General features: G+C 41.1%; 1 long non-coding RNA gene across 1 annotated transcript; it reads right to left on the bottom strand.

Annotated features, from left to right (window-relative positions):
* Positions 1-6,612: 6,612 nt before the first annotated feature.
* Positions 6,613-15,390, bottom strand: LOC138984630 (uncharacterized). The gene is made up of 3 exons (XR_011461861.1): positions 11,681-15,390; positions 11,114-11,249; positions 6,613-8,029 (listed from the first exon to the last, which is right to left on the bottom strand). It is a non-coding gene; the product is annotated as an uncharacterized lncRNA (long non-coding RNA).
* Between the last annotated feature and the right edge of the window lie 4,863 nt (positions 15,391-20,253).

Genomic DNA, 20,253 nt, shown 5'->3' with positions numbered 1-20,253 from the left:
TCCCTGTCAATGTAACCCCCATTTAGTTTTATTCTTTGACTGCGTGATGTGAAATGCCAGATCTTAGTTCCCTGACCAGGGATGGAACCTGTGCCCCCTGCATTGAGAGCAAGGAGTCTTAACCACTGGATCGCCAGGGAAGTCCCACCTCCATTTACATTTAACAGACATGTATTGAAAATGAGCAGCAGGGGTACCACAATGGATAAGAACTGTGATAAAGAGGACTTGCACACAATTCTTGGACAAATGGCATTTCTGACTCTGATCTGCTCCCTTCTATCCTCTTTTTTTCTTTTCTTTTCTATTTCCATCCTCCCTACCCCTCGCCCGGGAGGAGGGACAGTTATGACTAACACAGCTAAGTCAAGCTCAACCATGTCCTATCCTCTTACCCTTTACCTCGATCGTCCTGAAGTTTCCAGAACACCATCATAGGGATGGGACTTTCTCCTCTTGAGAACAGGCAGGTGAAAAGAACTTTTTATCCAGATGACCAAATGCGTTTAATACATGGTTCTGGTATCCCTGATATGCACCATGATGGAAACAGAGTCGTGTGCTCTCCTCCCTGACCCCCCGCCTCCACATACTGTTACTAAAGCCTCCTTGAAGGAAGCCTATGCAGGATTCTCCTGGAGGGAGAACAGGAGGGGTGGGATGGGCTGGTTTAGCAGAGAGTGATGTTGGGGGATGAAGAGAGTCCCCAAGGCTGAGGGGGGCATAGGGCTCGGTGAGGTCAGTGGGGTGACCTGTGTTTAGCTCCTGAGAGGGTGTCAGCCAAACTTAATTCTGAAACATGGTAGCAATCCTCTACCTAAGAACCCTGAATGGGTGAATTAAGAGTTAATTAATAAGAACTAGTAAGAATTAATCAATTAGCAACAGGCTAACTGACCCTGGAATTGACCATCATGGCCCTTCTCTGGTGTGACCTTGGGCCTGACTCTTTTTTTTTTTTTTGGCCACCTCGCTGGGTATGCAGGACCTTAGTTCTCCTACCAGGAATCGAACCAGTGGAAGCACAGACTCATAACCACTGGACCACCAGCGAAGTCCGACTTGGCATCTCTAAAGCTGTCATGGAGGAAGGAGATACTACTTCAGCTTCCTTGCAGGAAAGCGTAGTGGGTAAGCTCAGAGGAGTCCCAGAATAGGAATGCCATCTACTAGTTCAAGAGCATAAGACAAAGAAAGGCATCTTTTTTTCCAGACAGAAAATAGTTTACTACTCATTTCAAAAATTCAGAAAATACTGGAAAGTATAAACTCTGTAGAATTATAATGGGATTAATTGACAAATACTGACCGATGACCTGCTTTTTTCATTGGGTTTCCCTTGTGGCTCAGCTGGTAAAGAATCCACCCGCAATGCAGGATTCATGGGTTTGAGCCCTGGGTTTGGAAGATCCCCTGGAGAAGGGAACAGCTACCCAATCCAGTATTCTGGCCTGGAGAATTCCATCGACACTCCATGGGGTCACAAAGAGTTGAACACGACTGAGTGACTTTCACTCACTTTCACTTTTTTCATCAGTGTGGATCACAATAAACTGTGGAAAATTCTGAAAGAGATGGGAATACCAGACCACCTGATCTGCCTCTTGAGAAATCTGTATGCAGGTCAGGAAGCAACAGTTAGAACTGGACATGGAACAACAGACTGGTTCCAAATAGGAAAAGGAGAACGTCAAGGCTGTATATTGTCACCCTGCTTATTGAACTTCTATGCAGAGTACATCATGAGAAACGCTGGACTGGAAGAAACACAAGCTGAAATCAAGATTGCCGGGAGAAATATCAATAATCTCAGATATGCAGATGACACCGCCCTTATGGCAGAAAGTGAAGAGGAACTAAAAAGCCTCTTGATGAAAGTGAAAGTGGAGAGTGAAAAAGTTGGCTTAAAGCTCAACATTCAGAAAACGAAGATCATGGCATCCAATCCCATCACTTCATGGGAAATAGATGGGGAAACAGTGGAAACAGTGTCAGACTTTATTTTTCTGGGCTCCAAAATCACTGCAGATGGTGACTGCAGCCATGAAATTAAAAGACTCTTGCTCCTTGGAAGGAAAGTTATGACCAACCTAGATAGCATATTCAAAAGCAAAGACATTACTTTGCCAACAAAGGTCCATCTAGTCAAGGCTATGGTTTTTCCTGTGGTCATGTATGGATGTGAGAGTTGGACTGTGAAGAAGGCTGGGCGCTGAAGAATTGAGGCTTTTGAACTGTGGTGTTGGAGAAGCCTCTTGAGAGTCCCTTGGACTGCAAGGAGATCCAACCAGTCCATTCTGAAGGAGATCAGCCCTGGGATTTCTTTGGAAGGAATGATGTTAAAGCTGAAACTCCAGTACTTTGGCCACCTCATGCGAAGAGTTGACTCATTGGAAAAGACTCTGATGCTGGGAGGGATTGGGGGCAGGAGGAGAAGGGGATGACAGAGGATGAGATGGCTTGATGGCATCACTGACTCAATGGACATGAGTCTGAGTGAACTCCGGGAGTTGGTGATGGACAGGTAGGCCTGGCATGCTGCGATTCATGGGGTCGAAAAGAGTCGGACGTGACTGAGCGACTGAACTGAACTGAACTGAACTGAACTGAATATATTTTGGACATCTGTTCATGATAATGAATATAAATCAATGGCCAGAGTATATCCTTGTATAAATAAGTCAAACATACTACCTATTGATAGAAATGTAGATTGCATACAGTGACTTTATACATAAAATAGTGATATAGTGGGCATTATCATTTTTTAAATTAGCAAATTCATTTCTTACTCAAAATATTAAGAATCTTCCCAGCCCCAGATACCAGTGATACTTTTTAAAAAAAGTATAGGGGACTTCCCTGGTGGTTCAGTGGGAAAGAATCCACCTGCCAATGCAGGGAACACGGGTTCAATCCCTGGTCTGAGATCAGATCAGATCAAATCAGATCAGTCCCTCAGTCATGTCTGACTCTTTAGGACCCCATGAACCACAGCACACCAGGCCTCCCTGTCCATCACCAACTCCCGGAGTTCACTCAGACTCACATCCATCAAGTCAGTGATGCCATCCAGCCATCTCATCCTCTGTCCTCCCCTTCTCCTCTTGCCCCCAATCCCTCCCAGCATCAGAGTCTTTTCCAATGAGTCAACTCTTCGCATGAGGTGGCCAAAGTACTGGAGTTTCAGCTTTAACATCATTCCTTCCAAAGAAATCCCAGGGCTGATCTCCTTCAGAATGGACTGGTTGGATCTCCTTGTAGTCCAAGGGACTCTCAAGAGGCTTCTCCAACACCACAGTTCAAAAGCCTCAATTCTTCAGCACTCAGCCTTCTTCACAGTCCAACTCTCACATCCATACATGACCACAGGAAAAACCATAGCCTTGACTAGACGGACCTTTGTTGGCAAAGTAATGTCTCTGCTTTTGAATATGCTATCTAGGTTGGTCAAAACTCCTTCCAAGGAGCAAGAGTCTTTTAATTTCATGGCTGCAGTCACCATCTGCAGTGATTTTGGAGCCCAGAAAAATAAAGTCTGACACTGTTTCCATTGTTTCCCCATCTATTTCCCATGAAGTGATGGGATTGGATGCCATGATCTTCGTTTTCTGAATGTTGAGCTTTAAGCCAACTTTTTCACTCTCCACTCTCACTTTCATCAAGAGGCTTTTTAGTTCCTCTTCACTTTCTGCCATAAGGGTGGTGTCATCTGCATATCTGAGGTTATTGATATTTCTCCCGGCAATCTTGATTTCAGCTTGTGTTTCTTCCAGCCCAGCATTTCTCATGATGTACTCTGCATAGAAGTTAAATAAGCAGGGTGACAATATACAGCCTTGACGTACTCCTTTTCCTATTTGGAACCAGTCTGTTGTTCCATGTCCAGTTCTAACTGTTGCTTCCTGACCTGCATACAGATTTCTCAAGAGGCAGATCAGGTGGTCTGGTATTCCCATCTCTTTCAGAATTTTCCACAGTTTATTGTGATCCACACAGTCAAAGGCTTTGGTGTAGTCGGTAAAGCAGAAATAGATGTTTTTCTGGAACTCTCTTGCTTTTCCCATGATCCAGCGCATGTTGGCAATTTGATCTCTGGTTCCTCTGCCTTTTCTAAAACCAGCTTGAACATCAGGAAGTTCACGGTTCACATATTGCTGAAGCCTGGCTTGGAGAATTTTGAGCATTACTTTACTAGTGTGTGAGATGAGTGCAATTGTGCAGTAGTTTGAGCATTCTTTGGCATCGCCTTTCTTTGGGATTGGAATGAAAACTGACCTTTTCCAGTCCTGTGGCCACTGCTGAGTTTTCCAAATTTGCTGGCATATTGAGTGCAGCACTTTCACAGCATCATCTCTCAGGATTTGGAATAGCTCCACTGGTCTGAGAAGATGCTGCATGCCTCAGGGCAACTAAGTTTGAGCACCTAGAGCCTGTGCTCCACAAGAGGGACATTGCAATGGAGAATAGCCCCCACTGCTATAACTAGAGAAAGCCCACACACAGCAATGAAGACCAACCAAAACCAAAAAATAAACACATAAATTATTATTTTTTAATGTATATGGAAGGGAACTTCCCTGGTAGTCCAGTGGTTAAGACTCTGGCTCTTCCACTGCCATGGGCCCAGACTTAGTCTTGGTTGGGGAACTAAAGTCCTGAAAGCCACACAACGCAGCCAGAAAAACATAGGTATATAGATGTAGATATCCAGTTCATTTCAGTTCAGTCACTTCTAATTATGGGTGGCCCCCAATCAAAGGAAATGGCAACCCACTCGAGTACTCTTGCCTGGAGAATTCCATGGGCAGAGGAGCCTGGCAGGCTACAGTCCATGGGATCACACAGAGTTGGACATGACTGAGTGACTGAGCACACACACACCAAATCGAAAGCTTTAAAGTCAGATTAAAGTGATCCTAGGTTACCAGGGGGTACCAGGAGCCTGAAGAAGCAAGTGAAAAAACTCTTAGATAGATAACATAATCCTGATATTATTTCTATAACTAATTTTTGAAATACATTGTTCAGCACACAATCAAATATAACTAGACATGAAAGGAGCCAAGATAAAATGAACAAGAACAAACAGAAATAACTGACATCAGACACAACCCTCAGTTCAATTCAGTTCAGTTCAGTCGCTCAGTCATGTACAACTCTTTGCAACCCCATGAACTGCAGCACACCAGGCCTCCCTGTCCATCACCAGCTCCCGGAGTTCACTCAGACTCACGCCCATCGAGTCAGTGATGCCATCCAGCCATCTCATCCTCTGTCGTCCCCTTCTCCTCTTGCCCCCAATCCCTCCTAGCATCAGAGTCTTTTCCAATGAGTCAACTCTTCGCATGAGGTGGCCAAAGTACTGGAGTTTCAGCTTTAGCATCATTCCTTTCAAAGAAAACCAGGGCTGATCTCCTTCAGAATGGACTGGTTGGATCTCCTTGCAGTCCAAGGGACTCTCAAGAGGCTTCTCCAACACCACAGTTCAAAGGCATCAATTTTTCAGCGCTCAACCTTCTTCACAGTCCAACTCTCACATCCATACATGACCACTGGAAAAACCATAGCCTTGACTAGATGGACTTTTTTTTGGCAAAGTAATGTCTCTGCTTTTGAATATGCTATCTAGGTTGGTCATAAATTTTCCTTCCAAGGAGCAAGCGTCTTTTAATTTCATGGCTGCAGTCACCATCTGCAGTGATTTTGGAGCCCAAAAAAACAAAGTCTGACACTGTTTCCACTGTTTCCCCATCTATTTCCCATGAAGTGATGGGACCGGATGCCATGATCTTCATTTTCTGAATGTTGAGCTTTAAGCCAACTTTTTCACTCTCCACTTTCACTTTCATCAAGAGGCTTTTTAGTTCCTGTTCACTTTCTGATCAGACTCTTGTAATTACAGTAATTAAAACCATGAACCTAGAATAGTTCTTGGGTTTCTTATTCTTCCCATAAGTAAGCATGGTCATTTAAAGAATGCATAGTAATGTGAATTATAGTCAGTGTAAGTCAGAGCTGTGGAAAGTTAGAAAACTAGAGTGATGTACTTAAAGTTTTTGAGATAATATGTTTCAATTTAGTGAACGGATCAATTACTCAATGAGCTTATCTTAAATAGTGTGTGTGCTAAATCACTTCAGTCATGTCAGACGTTGTGTGACCCTATGGACTGTAGCCCACCAGGCTCCTCTGTCCATGGTATTCTCCAGGCAAGAATACTGGAGAGGGTTGCCATGCCCTCCTCCACGGGATCTTCCTGACCCAGGAATCAAACTTGTGTCTCTTGCGTCTCCTGCATTGCCAGGCGGGTTTTTTACCACTAGCACTTTAAACAGAAGTGTATGCAATCACTAGTCTATCTGTGTCTAAAACAGACAAACCAAAAAAGCTACAATTTTTTTATTGAGTTAAAATTTCTGTGACACAAAATTCACTACTTTAAAGTTTAGGGACTTCCCTGGTGGTCCAGTGGTTAAGACTTTGCCTTCCATTGCAGAGGATAAGGGTTTGATCCCTGGTCCAGGAGCTAAGATCCTGCATGCCTTGTAGCCAAAAAACCAAAACATAAAACAGAAACTTCTTTATTGTAACGAATTCAATAAACACTTTAAAAATGGTCCACATCAAAAAAAAAATCTTAAAAAAAAATACAACTCAGTGGTCTTGAACACATTCACGATTTGTGTAACCATCCCTACTCTTTAATTCCAAAATACTTCAATCACCTCAAAACGAAATTCCATATTGTTTAACAATTATTTCTCGTTCCCTCTTCCCCTGATCTCTGGCAGACATTAATCTACTTTCCATCTCTATAGATTTACCTATCTTGACATTTCATATACATGGAGTCACATAACATATGACCTTTTAAAAATAAGAGCTTTATGAATACATAATTGAATAACATAACATTCGTGTATTTAAAGTGTATAATTCAATGGTTTTTAGTATATTTACAGATATTTGTAAGCATCATAAAAGTTAATCTTAGAACATTTTCATCACCCCTAAAAGAAACTCTGTACCTTTTAGCTATGATCTCCCATCCAGCCTTCCTTCCTAGACCAAACAATCAATAATCTTTCGTCTTTGTAGATTTTCCAAATTCTGGACACTTTATATAAGTGGTATCATAAATATGTGATATTTTGTGACTAGTTTCTGTCACCAACATATTATTTTCTGACTTTTTTATTATATCCATCCTAGTGGGTATGACATGGTATTTTGTGGTTTTGATTTGCATTTCATTGACGACTAATTATATTGTCATCAATATATGTGCTTATTGGCCATTTACATATATATTCTTTGGATAAATGTCTATTTAGGTTCATTGCTCTTTTTAAAAATTGGGTTATATGTCTTTATTATTGAGTTTTAAGAGTTCTTTATATATTGTAGATATAAATTCCTAATTAGACATAGGATCTGCAAATACATTCTCCCATCCTGTGGGCTGTCTTTTCACTTTCTTGGTAATGTCATTTGAAACATAACACTAGAATGTTTTAATTTCAATGAAATCTATTTTTTCCTTTGTTATTCATGCTTTTTGTGAATCTATTGCTAAATCTGAGGTCATGAAAATTTACTACTGTTTTCTTCTGAGAGTATTATTGTTATAGCTTTTACATTAGGTCTTTGATCCATTTTGAATTAATTTTGTATGTGATGTGAGATAGGGATCCAACTTTAATCTTTTGCATGTGGATGTCCAGATGTCTCAGCACCAGTTGTTGAAAATGCTATTGTTTCTTCCCTTGAATGGTTTTGGCATTCTTGTCAAATTTCAATCGACCAGTGATTGATATATTTATTTCTGGAATCTCGTTTTTATTCTCTTGTTCTCTGTGTCTGCCCTTATGCCAATACCACACTGTCTTGGCTACTATCGTTTTGCAGTAAGTTTTTAAATTGGGAAGTGTGAATCCTCCAACTTTATTCTTCTTTTCTAAGGTTCTTTTGTCTGTTCTCAGTTCCTTGAAGTTTCGTATGGATTTTAGAATCAGCTTGTCCACTTCTGAAAAAAAAAAAAAAACGAGAGAAAAGCAGTTATAATTTTGGTAGAGATTGCATTGACTCTGTAGATCAATTTGAGGAATACAAAACACAATTTTAAAGTAATATCTTTTTCTTTTTTTTGGCCACATTGCATGCAGGATCTCAGTTTCCCCGACCAAAGATGGAACTTGCTGTAGAGTCTTGACCACTGGGGAAGTCCCTCAAGTTGTTATTTTAATACCCTTAACTATGGAGTGATTTTTGTATGTAGCAATGAATCACTGTTGAATATACCAATGAATTGCTGTTTTATGTAGCAATGAATACTGTTTACAGGAAAATTGAAAAAAATGAAATGTCCACACATGTATGTCCTCTTTATGGATAAACAAAATGTGGTCTGTATGTATAAATACAATGGAATGTCATTCAGCCTTAAAAAGAAATAAAATTCTAATATATGCTACAACACGGATAAAACTGGAGAACATTATGCTTAGTGAGATAAGCCAGACACAAAAGAACAAACCCTGTGCTCTTCCTCTTATAGGAGATGCCTAGAATAAGCAAATTCATGGAGGCAGAAAGTGTAATAGAGGTTACCAGAGACTGGGGAATTTTTGTTTATTGAGAGAGAGTTTCTATTTGGGAAGGTGGAAAAGTTCTGGAAATAGATACTCGTGGTGGTCGTACAACACCGTGAATGTACTTATTGCTACTGAGTTGTATGCTTAAAAATGGTTGGCATCATATAAATTTTATGTTATATACATTATACCACAATTTTTTAAATACGGGACTTCTCTGTTGGTCCACTAGTCAGGAATCCGCCTTGTAATGCAGGGGACATGGGTTCTGTCCCTGATTGGGGAACTAAGATCCCACACGCCACAGGGCAACTAAGCCTGTGTGCCGTAACCGCTGAGTTCGAGAGCCACCACTAGAGAGTTTGTGTGCCGCAATGAAAGATCCCACATGCAACGAAGATCCTGCCTGCGGCAACCAAGAACCAATGAATCAAATACGTAAATGTTTAAAAAATATATATAGGGACTTTCCTGGGGGTCTAATGTGTAAGGTTCTGAGTTCCCAATGCAGAAAGCCCAGGTTTGACTTCCCTGGTGGCTCAGACGGTAAAGCGTCTGTCTACAATGCGGGAGACCCGGATTCAATCCCTGGGTTGGGAAGATCTCCAGGAGAAGGAAATGGCTATCCACTCCAGTACTATTGCCTGGAAAATCCCATGGACAGAAGAGCCTGATAGGCTACAGTCCACGGGGTCGCAAAGAGTCGGACACGACTGAGCGACTTCACTTTCACTTTCAGGGAACTAGATTCCACACGTCACAGCTAAGAGAGTTCATAAGCCGCAGCTAAAGATCCCTGATGACGCAACTAAGACTCGGCACCACCAAATAAATAATTTTTTTTAAAATGTTCTCTTTGAGTCTGAGTTTTAAAACATGGCTAATCAACTCACTCATCTGGATCACTCTCGAGAGTCCTTGGGTGATAAAACCGCTCTGTAACACATTACTCTTCTGAGCAGCTTTGTCAGTTCTCCTGATTGGCCCCATTCCTGACTCTAGCCGCTTGCCCTACTACAGGGCCACCAAGCTCCTGACCCAAGGATTCAACTTTCACTTCCTGGAATTGACAACAGGATTCTACTTGCTGGGCTTGGCCTTTGGGATGCCCCAGCACAGGACTCAAACGTTACCCATGATCCTTTGCATTCCTGGCGCTACTGGCAAACACTTGCTTCCCCCGTGTGCTTCTGCTTTTTCCAATTAATTAATATATTTTGATTGGAGGACAGTTACAATGTTGTGATGATTTTTGCCATACATCAACATGAATTGGCCACAAGTATACACGTGTCCCCCCCATCCTGGACCCCCTCCCCCCTCCCCCCTCCCTCCTCCCTCCCCACCCTATCCCTCTGGATTGTCCCAGAGCACCGGTTTTGGGTGCCCCGCTTCATGCGTTTGAACTTGCAGTGATCATCTATTTTACATATGGTAATGTGCATGTTTCGATGCTTTTCTCTCAAATCATCCCACCCTCGCCTTCTCCCAGTGAGTCCAAAGTCTGTTCTTTACATCTGTGTCTCCTTTGCTGCCCTGCATGTAGGATCGTCATTCTAAATTCCATATATATGCATTAATATACCGTATTTGTGTTTCTCTTTCTGACTGACTTCACTCTGTATAATAGGCTCCAGTTTCAAACAACTCATTAGAACTCAGCCTCTTTATAGCTGAATAACATTCCATTGTGTATATGTAACACAACTTCCTTATCCATTCATCTGCCGATGGACATCTAGGTTGCTTCCGTGTCCTAGCTATTGTAAGTAGTGCTGCAATGGACATTGGGGTACACGTGTCTCTTTCAATTTTGGTTTCCTTGAGGTGTGCACCATGTGCTTCTTACATCCTCTGAACTTTGAGATGCTCTAGGCTCTGCTCTTCAAATAAAATGCTTGCAAAATTTGGGATATGTTTAAAAATTATTACTTGTTTATCTGAAGTTCAAATTTAACTAAATGTCTTGTATTTTTACTTGCTAAATATGGGAACCCTAGTCCCAGAGCTCTCCCAAGGATATTTCAAAAGAAAATGCACCAGGAAAAATATATGAATATTTTTTAATTTTATTCTCTTTCCTGGTGAAGCCATTTTTCAAAGCATCACCTACGTCAGTATGTCAAGTCCTTCAGCAGCCAGGCTAACAGTCAAAAACCCAGATTTAAACACATATACAATCCTGCCCTCAAGAGAGAAGATAGTGTATAATGAATCTGGTAGCATTTTATTCCACTGGGATTCAATGTATTATTCCACTGTCACTCAATGCATTTTTTTACAACAAGCTACATTGTATGTGTATTTAACCATATAATTTTATACTAGATTAATTTACACTGAAAAAAAAACATGTTTTCTCAAATTATTTACAAAGCATGATCCTCATATAAATAGCACATGTCAGAGTTTTATTTAACTCATTAATGAAGGAACCAGAAGACAGAGAAAATAGTTGAATGAAAATATGAGAGCCTGGGGGGCTTTCCAGGTGGCACTAGTGGTAAGGAACTCACCTGCCATGCAGGAGTCGCAAGAGACATGGGTTCCATCCCTTGGGTCGGAAAGATCCCCTGCAGAAGGGAAAGGCACCCCACTCCAGTATTCTTGCTGGGAGAATCCCATGGACAGAGGAGCCTGGTAGGCTACAATCTGTGGGGTTGCAAAGAGTCAGACATGACTGAGCGACTGAACTGAACCAGTTTTTGCACTTTAACATCTAACTTTACAGTGTTGTGAGATATCCAGGCCCTAATCAGTTGCCAGCCAAACAAAGTTACACTTTCTGAGAGACATGACCTCAGGAGAGTTAATGAGAAAATACTCTAATGTGGGGGCTTCCTTGGTGGTCCAGTGGCTGAGACTCTTCCCTCCCACTGCAGGAGGTGCAGGTTTGGTCCCTGGCTGGGGAACTAAGATCCCACATGCCCTGCAGCCAGGAAAAAAGATCCCCTAATCATGTTTTTGCCCTCTGTCCAATTTCTGGAAATTTTTTTCTGTACACCACCATACACAACATTTATAACTATATTTGGTATGGAAAAATAAAGGATAGAGACAAACGATATGCTTGGTCCCCTTACCCTTCGTCCTGGGATGAGCCGGGAAAGGAGATAAAAATCTACTCTTCCCTCACTTCCTCTTTGTGTCCTGGGCACTCTGGTCAATGAACGAGTCCAATGTTTAAAGTTGTGGATTTTTCAAACAGGAGGTCACCTAAATGCAAGCCAACTAGTTCACGTGGTGCTTGTCCAAAAAAACCCAATCTGTTCCAATACTGGGGGAAAAATTGACTAACGTTGTCCGAAACTGGAGTCTTGCTAAGTATTTTGAAGGCTAACTTTTACTGTTTAAATTTTGGCATCCATGCTGGATTTAGAATCTAGACAAACAACAAAAAGAGACCATTCTGTAATATTGATATTTTTTTAATACTAACATATAGATTTCAGGCAGTACAGTGAGTTTGTAGTAGACACCTATAGGGTCTACATCCCTTTTTCTAATCTAGTTCCTTGGCTGCTCAAAAAATTGATTGCTAATTCCTCAGAGTGGCCCCTTTCCTGGAGAATTGTTATTGCTGTTGTTCCGCTGCTAAGTCGTGTCTGACTTTGCCACCCCACGGACTGCAGCACGCCAGACTTCCCTGTCCTTCACCATCTCCTGAAGTTTGCTCAAACTCATGTCCATTGAGTCGGTGATGCCATCCAATCATTTTATCCTCTGTTGCCCCCTTCTCCCTCTGCCCTCAATATCTCCAAGCATCAGGGTCATTTCCAATGAGGCGACTCTTCACATCATGTGGCTAAAATATTGGAGCTTGAGCTTCAGCATCAGTTCTTCCAATGAGTATTCAGGGCTGATTTACCTTTAGCCAATAGAAGCCCCTTGTCCTGAGAGGATACTCCCTTCTGAAGGCAGCTCACAGCCAGAGACTGACGGATAAGGATACAAAAGCCTGGACCTTCTGTCTCAAGGTACAGTTCACACTGCAGAGCTCCTCAAGGTGTCAGGCAGAAGCTAGACTCCAGGTAAGACACATTCTCTCTTAGTTTTTTTTTTCTTTTACCTTTTCAAAAAATGTTTACTTAGTTATTTTATGTTTGGCCATGTTGGATCCTCGTTCTCTAATTGCAGCAAGCCGGGGCTACTCTACTTGTGGTACACAGGCTTCTAGTTGCAGTGGCTTCTCTTGTTGCAGAGCACCGGCTCTAGACTGCATGGGCTTCAGAAGTTGGAGCTCGCAGACTCTGGAGCATGGGCTCAGTAGTTTTGGCACAGGGCCTTAGTTGCCCCATGGTATGTGGGATCTTTCTGTGTCCCTCCTGGGCATTGCAGGGCAGATTCTTTTTTTTTTTTTAATATTTATTTTTATTTATTTATTTGGCTGTGTCAGGTCTTAGCTGCTGTGTGTAGAATCTTTAGTTGCGGCATATGGGACTTAGTTCCCAGACCAGGGATCAAACCCAGGCCCTCTGCATTGGGAGCGTGGAGTCTTAGCCACTGGACCACCAAGGAAGGCCTGCAAGGCAGATTCTTAACCACTGGACCACCAGGGAAAGCCCTCTTGCTTAGCTTTTGATCCCTGCCCTTTCCTTGAAAGCACATACTCAAGAATCCCTATTTCCACATCTGGCAAACATGACATAAGTCAAGAGGATCAAGTGAAAAGTAAGCTTCCTTCTTGCGTCTCTCCTGCAGGCATCCAGTTCACTCATAAGAGGTAAGCAGGGTTGCCAGTGTTTTGGATAAACTAACAGAAATATAAAATAAAAATATACCTGAGTCTCCTACATTGAGATGAATTCTTTACGTTCTGAGCCACCAGGGAGGCCCATATATATCATATGTACATATAAATTAGATGTATGAAATATGCATGTTTGTGGGTTTATTTTTGTTTAATATAAACAAATGGTATCACTGTCACTGTTTTGCATATTTATTTGAAAATACATGTTGGAGATGGTGCCTAACCAGTAAACAATGCTGTTTCACTTGTGGAAGCCGTTCTGTTGTATTTAGGAAATTGGTCCTCTAATTATAAACACGTAGGTTGTTGCCATGTAGGGCTTCCCTAATGGCTCAGTGGGTAAAGAATCCGTCTGCAATGCAGGAGACACAGGAGATGCAGGTTCAACCCCTGGGTGGGGAAGATCCCCTGGAGAAGGAAATGGCAACCCACTCGAGTAGTCTTGTCTGGAAAATCCCATCGCCAGAGGAGCCTGGCAGGTTGTAGTCCGTGGGGTCACAGAGTCGGGCACGACTGAGCACAAAGCAGATGCTGAGGTTGTCTCCAAAGTCTAGGTACTAAATAAGTACTTGTGGGAATGCTATAGTGAATCCTGTTTTGTGTGAAACATCATAAATTATGAATATTGTTATAGGGAATATTCTCATTCGAGGAATTTCTGGATCAAAAGGTACATGTATTTTGCCAGATATTGCTGAAGTGCTTTCCACAGAAGTTAAATCAGTTTTCACTGCCACGGAAAATATGTGGAAATGGCTGTTTGTCTAACCCTCCCCAACATGATGTGTGGCTATTTGTTTTATATTTGCCAGTCTGACATGTAAAAAATGGTATCTTTTACAGTAAATGACATTATGCATGTATTTATATATTTAAGAGCCATTGGCATTTCCTTTTGGGCACTATTTATGTTCTTTTCCACTTTTATATTGGATTTTGCTATTTATTATTAATTTGTAGACACTCTATATATAGGAAAATTAACTCTCTGAAATGTAAATATTATTTCCAAGTTTATTGTTACCCTTTTCCTTTCTTTATGCGGTTTCAGTGCCATGCAGAATTCTGTCTTGTTTTTTTAGGTGGTTCAATATATAAATCTGTTGCTTTATTGTTCTTGATTTTTATGTATTACTGGGCAAATTCTTCCCTGGTTCTAATTGTTTTGAAAATTGTCCCACATTTTCTTCTGATACTTTTATAAGTTTTCCCTTTTTTTAACATTTAATCTAATGCATTTGAAATTTGGGTACAAATTGAAAAGAAATAATGCAGTTCTTTTTTTTTTTTCAGAAGAATAGCCAGTTATCTCAATATAATTTATTTAAAAACCTATCTTTATTATTTCTGTCTAGATACGATAAAAAATAAATGTTGGACTTCATTAATGTTTTTCAGGACTTGTGGAGATAATATGATTTTGCTTTTCCTCTAGTAAGTGGTGAATTATTGAACAATCCTTGCATTCTTGGAGTAAATATCACTTAATGAAGCTGTATCATTTTTTATATTTTTATTTATTATTATTTTTAATTAAATAACAATAGGCTGTGCTGTGCAGCATGCAGGATCTTAATTCCCCAACCAGGAATTGGACCCATGCCCCCTTCATTGGGTGTCCAGAGTCTTAACCACTGGGCCCCCAGGGAAGTTCCTGTATTATTCTTTTAATGTACTCCTTAATTCTGTTTGATTTAGGTCATACCTGAATGGTCTAGTGGTTTTCCCTAGTTTCTTCAATTTCAGTCTGAATTTGGCAATAAGGAGTTCATGATCTGAGCCACAGTCAGCTCCTGGTCTTGTTTTTGCTGACTGTATAGAGCTTCTCCATCTTTGGCTGCAAAGAATATAATCAATCTGATTTTGGTGTTGACCATCTGGTGATGTCCATGTGTAGAGTCTTCTCTTGTGTTGTCAGAAGAGGGTGTTTGCTATGACCAATGCATTTTCTTGGCAAAACTCTATTAGTCTTTGCCCTGCTTCATTCTGTACTCCAAGGCCAAATTTGCCTGTTACTCCAGGTGTTTCTTGATTTCCTACTTTTGCATTCCAGTCCCCTATAATGAAAAGGACATCTTTTTTGGGTGTTAGTTCTAAAAGGTCTTGGAGGTCTTCATAGAACTGTTCAACTTCAGCTTCTTCAGCATTACTGGTTGGGGCATAGACTTGGATTACTGTGGTATTGAATGGTTTGCCTTGGAAACGAACAGAGATCATTCTGTCGTTTTTGAGATTGCATCCAAGTACTGCATTTCAGACTCTTTTGTTCACCACGATGGCTACTCCATTTCTTCTGAGGGATTCCTGCCCACAGTAGTAGATATAATGGTCATCTGAGTTAAATTCACCCATTCCAGTCCATTTTAGTTTGCTGATTCCTAGAATGTCGATGTTCACTCTTGCCATCTCCTGTTTGACCACTTTCAATTTGCCTTGATTCATGGACCTGACATTCCAGGTTCCTATGCAGTATTGCTCTTTACAGCATCGGACCTTGCTTGTATCACCAGTCACATCCACAACTGGGTATTGTTTTTGGTTTGGCTCCATCCCTTCATTCTTTCTGGAGTTATTTCTCCACTGATCTCCAGTAGCATATTGGGCACCTACTGACCTGGGGAGTTCCTCTTTCAGTATCCTATCATTTTGCCTTTTCATTCTGTTCATGGGGTTCTCAAGGCAAGAATACTGAAGTGGTTTGCCATTCCCTTCTCCAGTGGACCACATTCTATCAGATCTCACCACCGTGACCCGCCCATCTTGGGTGGCCCCACGGGCATGGCTTACTTTCATTGAGTTAGACAAGGCTGTGGTCCTAGTATGATTAGATTGACTAGTTTTCTGTGAGTATGGTTTCAGTGTGTCTGCCCTCTGATGCCCTCTTGCAACACCTACCATCTTACTTGGGTTTCTGTTACCTTGGAGGTGGGGTATCTCTTTACGGCTGCTCCAGCAAAGCACAGCCATTGTTCCTTACCTTGGATGAGGGGTATCTCCTCACCGCCGCCCCTCCTGACCTTGAACATGGAGTAGCTCCTCTAGGCCCTCCTGCACCCGCACAGCCCCCGCTCCTTGGACGTGGGGTAGCTCCTCCCGGCTGCTGTCCCTGAGCTTGGACGTGGGGTAGCTCCTCTTGGCCGCGCTTGTGCCCCGTCGCAGCCGCCTGCGCATATCTGAGGAAATATCAATAACCTCAGATATGCAGATGACACCACGCTTATGGCAGAAAGTGAAGAGGAACTAAAAAGCCTCTTGATGAAAGTGAAAGTGGAGAGTGAAAAAGTTGGCTTAAAGCTCAACATTCAGAAAACGAAGATCATGGCATCTGGTCCCATCACTTCATGGGAAATAGATGGGGAAACAGTGGAAACAGTGTTAGACTTTATTTTTCGGGGCTCCAAAATCACTGCAGATGGTGACTGTAGCCATGAAATTAAAAGACGCTTACTCCTTGGAAGAACAGTTATGACCAACCAAGATAGTATATAGAAAAGCAGAGACGTTACTTTGCCAAAAAAGGTCTGTCTAGTCAAGGCTATGGTTTTTCCAGCAGTCATGTATGCATGTGAGAGTTGGACTGTGAAGAAAGCTGAGCGCTGAAGAATTGATGCTTTTGAACTGTGGTGTTGGAGAAGCCTCTTGAGAGTCCCTTGGACTGCAAGGAGATCCAACCAGTCCATTCTGAAGGAGATCAGCCCTGGGATTTCTTTGGAAGGACTGATGCTAAAGCTGAAACTCCAGTACTTTGGCCACCTCATGCGAAGAGTTGACTCATTGGAAAAGATTCTGATGCTGGGAGGGATTGGGGGCAGGAGGAGAAGGGGAAGACAGAGGATGAGATGGCTGGATGGCATCACTGACTCAATGGACATGAGTCTGAGTGAACTCCGGGAGTTGGTGATGGACAGGGAGGCCTGGAGTGCTGTGATTCATGGGGTCTCAAAGAGTTGGACACGACTGAGCAACTGAACTGAACTGAATTGTGTTTGGAGAAGGAAACGGCAGCCCATTGCAGTATTCTTGCCTGGAGAATCCATGGACAGAGGAGCCTGATGGGCTACAGTCCGTGGGGTCGCAAAGAGTCGGACATGACTGAAGTGACTTAGCATGCGTGTGTACATTAATTCTGTTTTGTTATTATTCTTTGTCACTAAGTTGTGTCCAACTCTTTGCAACCCCATGAACTGCATCATGCCAGGCTTCCCTGTCCTTCACTATCTCCCTGAGTTTACTCAAACTCATGTCCAGTGAGTCAGTAATGCCATCCCACCTCTCATCCTCTGTTATTACTTTCTCCTCCTGCCTTCAATCTTTCCCAGCATCAGGGTCTTTTCCAGTGAATCAGTTCTTTGCATCTGGTGACCAAAGTATTGGAGCTTCAGCCTCAGCATTAGTCCTTCCAATGAATAATCAGGGTTGATTTCCTTTAGGATTGACTTCCTTGCTGTCCAGGGGATTCTCAAGAGTCTTCTCCAGCACCACAGTTTGAAAGCATGAATTCTTCGGCTCTCAGACTTCTTTCCAACTCTCACATCCATACATGACTACTAGAAAAACCATAGCTTTGACTATGTGGACCTTTATTGGCATAGTGAAGTCTCTGCTTTTTACATAAATATTTGTAAGTTATATTAAGCTATAGTTTTAGTTTTTGGTAATATCTTTGTGGTTATATTCACTTCATTAAACATTACGAAGTCTTTTCATTTCACGCTTTAGAACACAGGAGCACAGAGTCATTATTTCTTAAGGTTTGGTAGAAGTTTCAGTGAAAATGTTTGTGCCAGGATGGTTTGGGGGGGAGTAGCTCTTTAATATTTCCCCCCATTTTTCTGTGGTACTCAGTCTATTTATATTTTCTATCTATTCTAAGGTCAGTTTTGGCAATCCTTCATTTGAACCAGGTTCTCAAATTTCTTTTCTAGTGATATACAAGATAGTCTCACCTCAATCTATTAACTTCTCCTGTATCTATATTTAACTTTCATATAAATTCTTATTTTATATATTTATGATTTTACTCTTTTAACTTCAATTAAGTTTAAAAACAATTAATCTTGCTTTTTTTTTTTTGAAAAATTCTGTTTGGGGTTTATTTCTCAGATCTGCCACTTTAAAAAATTGTTTATTTTGATTTTATATTTAATTCATTAATTTTTATAATGCTAAGATTATTTTCTTGTGTTTTTCTAATTTTTGGATTTGAACATTAATTCTTTTACTGTTAATCTTGCTTTTTAAAAAATTAATGCATTAGAACTTACTACTTTTGTATGTATCTCAGATGTTTTCCTACATGAAATTCAGTTACAATTTCACTTTCAATTTCCTCTTTAATCCAAAAGATGTTTAAAATGTTTATGATTTACTGGTATAGTCATATTATTAATTTCTAATTTAATTATATTAGGTAAAAATAACATTTTCAAAAATTAATGTTGCCTATATAATTTCTATTTTTTGAAATTTATTAACTTTTAAAAATCATATTTTGTGAATATTCTTGGTCACATAAAAAGATGTATTTTAATATGGAGAGTATGGAGTTATATAGGGCTTCCGAGGTGGCTCAGTAGTAAAGAATCCTCTTGCCAGTACAGGAGATGGGGATTCAATCCCTAGATCCCCTGGAGGAGAAAATGGCAAACAACTCCAATATTCTTGCCTGGGACATGCTATGGACAGAGGAGCCTGGCAAGCTACAGTCATGAGGTTGCAACGAGTTGGACACAACTGAGTGACTGAGCACGCATGCACACATAGGGTTATTTATATAAATTAGAGCCTTAATATGTTTGAATCCTTGGTGGAAAGACACAGGAAAAAAATATCATTTTAAAAGATGGTTTTACTACTCCTTTGTTGTAGAGAGTATTGTGGGAACACTGTTCCTAGGGTTTTAGGGAAAGAGAAAATATTGTTTTAAAATTTATAGCTGTAATTTTTGTCTTTTGCTTTGTAGGTTGTAAAAGCTGTAAAGAGTCTTTTAAGAGCTGTTATTTGATACAAAAAAAAAAAAACAAGATTTTGCAGCATGGCTGATTTAGGAGTAGTAACGATTTATGTACAGGTTTTTTTCTTTTTTTGGCTGTGCTGGCTCTTCACTGCAATACCTGCTCTTTCTCTAGTTAGAGCACCCAGGCTTAGTGGCTCCATAGAATGTGGAATCTTAGTTCCCTGACCAGGGATCGAACCCGTGTCCCCTGCATTGGAAGGCAGAATCTGAACCACTGGGCCACCAGGGAAGTCCCCTGATATATGGTTTCAAAGTTCCACTTTCTCTGTACTAACATTCACTTATGTTAAAAGTTTCAGTAAACCTCCTATATGGAGTGTTTGGGAGTAAAAAAAAGGAGACCTTTGTGAACATTTGAGGTAGTGGAGGGCTGCAACCACCAGGAACAGTTACAATACAAGCAATGGTGACCAGCAGAAAAAGACCTGACTTTGGTACTGAGGATTGAGACCTTAAGGCGCCATTCAATAAAGAAATTGGGTTCAAGTGTAGGTTAATTCAGGAATAGACTTGACATACCTTCTCCTGGAATATACTGGATAACACAAAACATTAAAAAGAGAAGCTACAGCCTGCTAAGCCACGGGTTGGGACAATCTAACCAGCAGATATTTATTTCATGTCATTGTAAATAATAAAAGCTCATTGTTTTATTGAGTACTTGCTATTTGCCATCCACTGGCACTGGGCTGATGAATATATACATTAAATGAATTGTGGTTCAGTTGCTAAGTTGTGTCTGATTCTTTGCAACCCTCTGGACTGAAGCACATCAGGCTTTCCTGTCCTTCACTATCTCCCAGAGCTTGTTGAAACTCATGTCCATTGAGATGAGATGAGATGCCATCCAATAATCTCATCCTCTGCTGCCTCCTTCTCCTCCTGCC

Source organism: Bos mutus, chromosome 22 (genome assembly GCF_027580195.1).
Source record: "Bos mutus isolate GX-2022 chromosome 22, NWIPB_WYAK_1.1, whole genome shotgun sequence".
Lineage (NCBI taxonomy): Eukaryota > Metazoa > Chordata > Mammalia > Artiodactyla > Bovidae > Bos > Bos mutus.
Note: the sequence above shows the minus strand (reverse complement) of the source record. Positions and strands in the feature narration are given on the sequence as shown.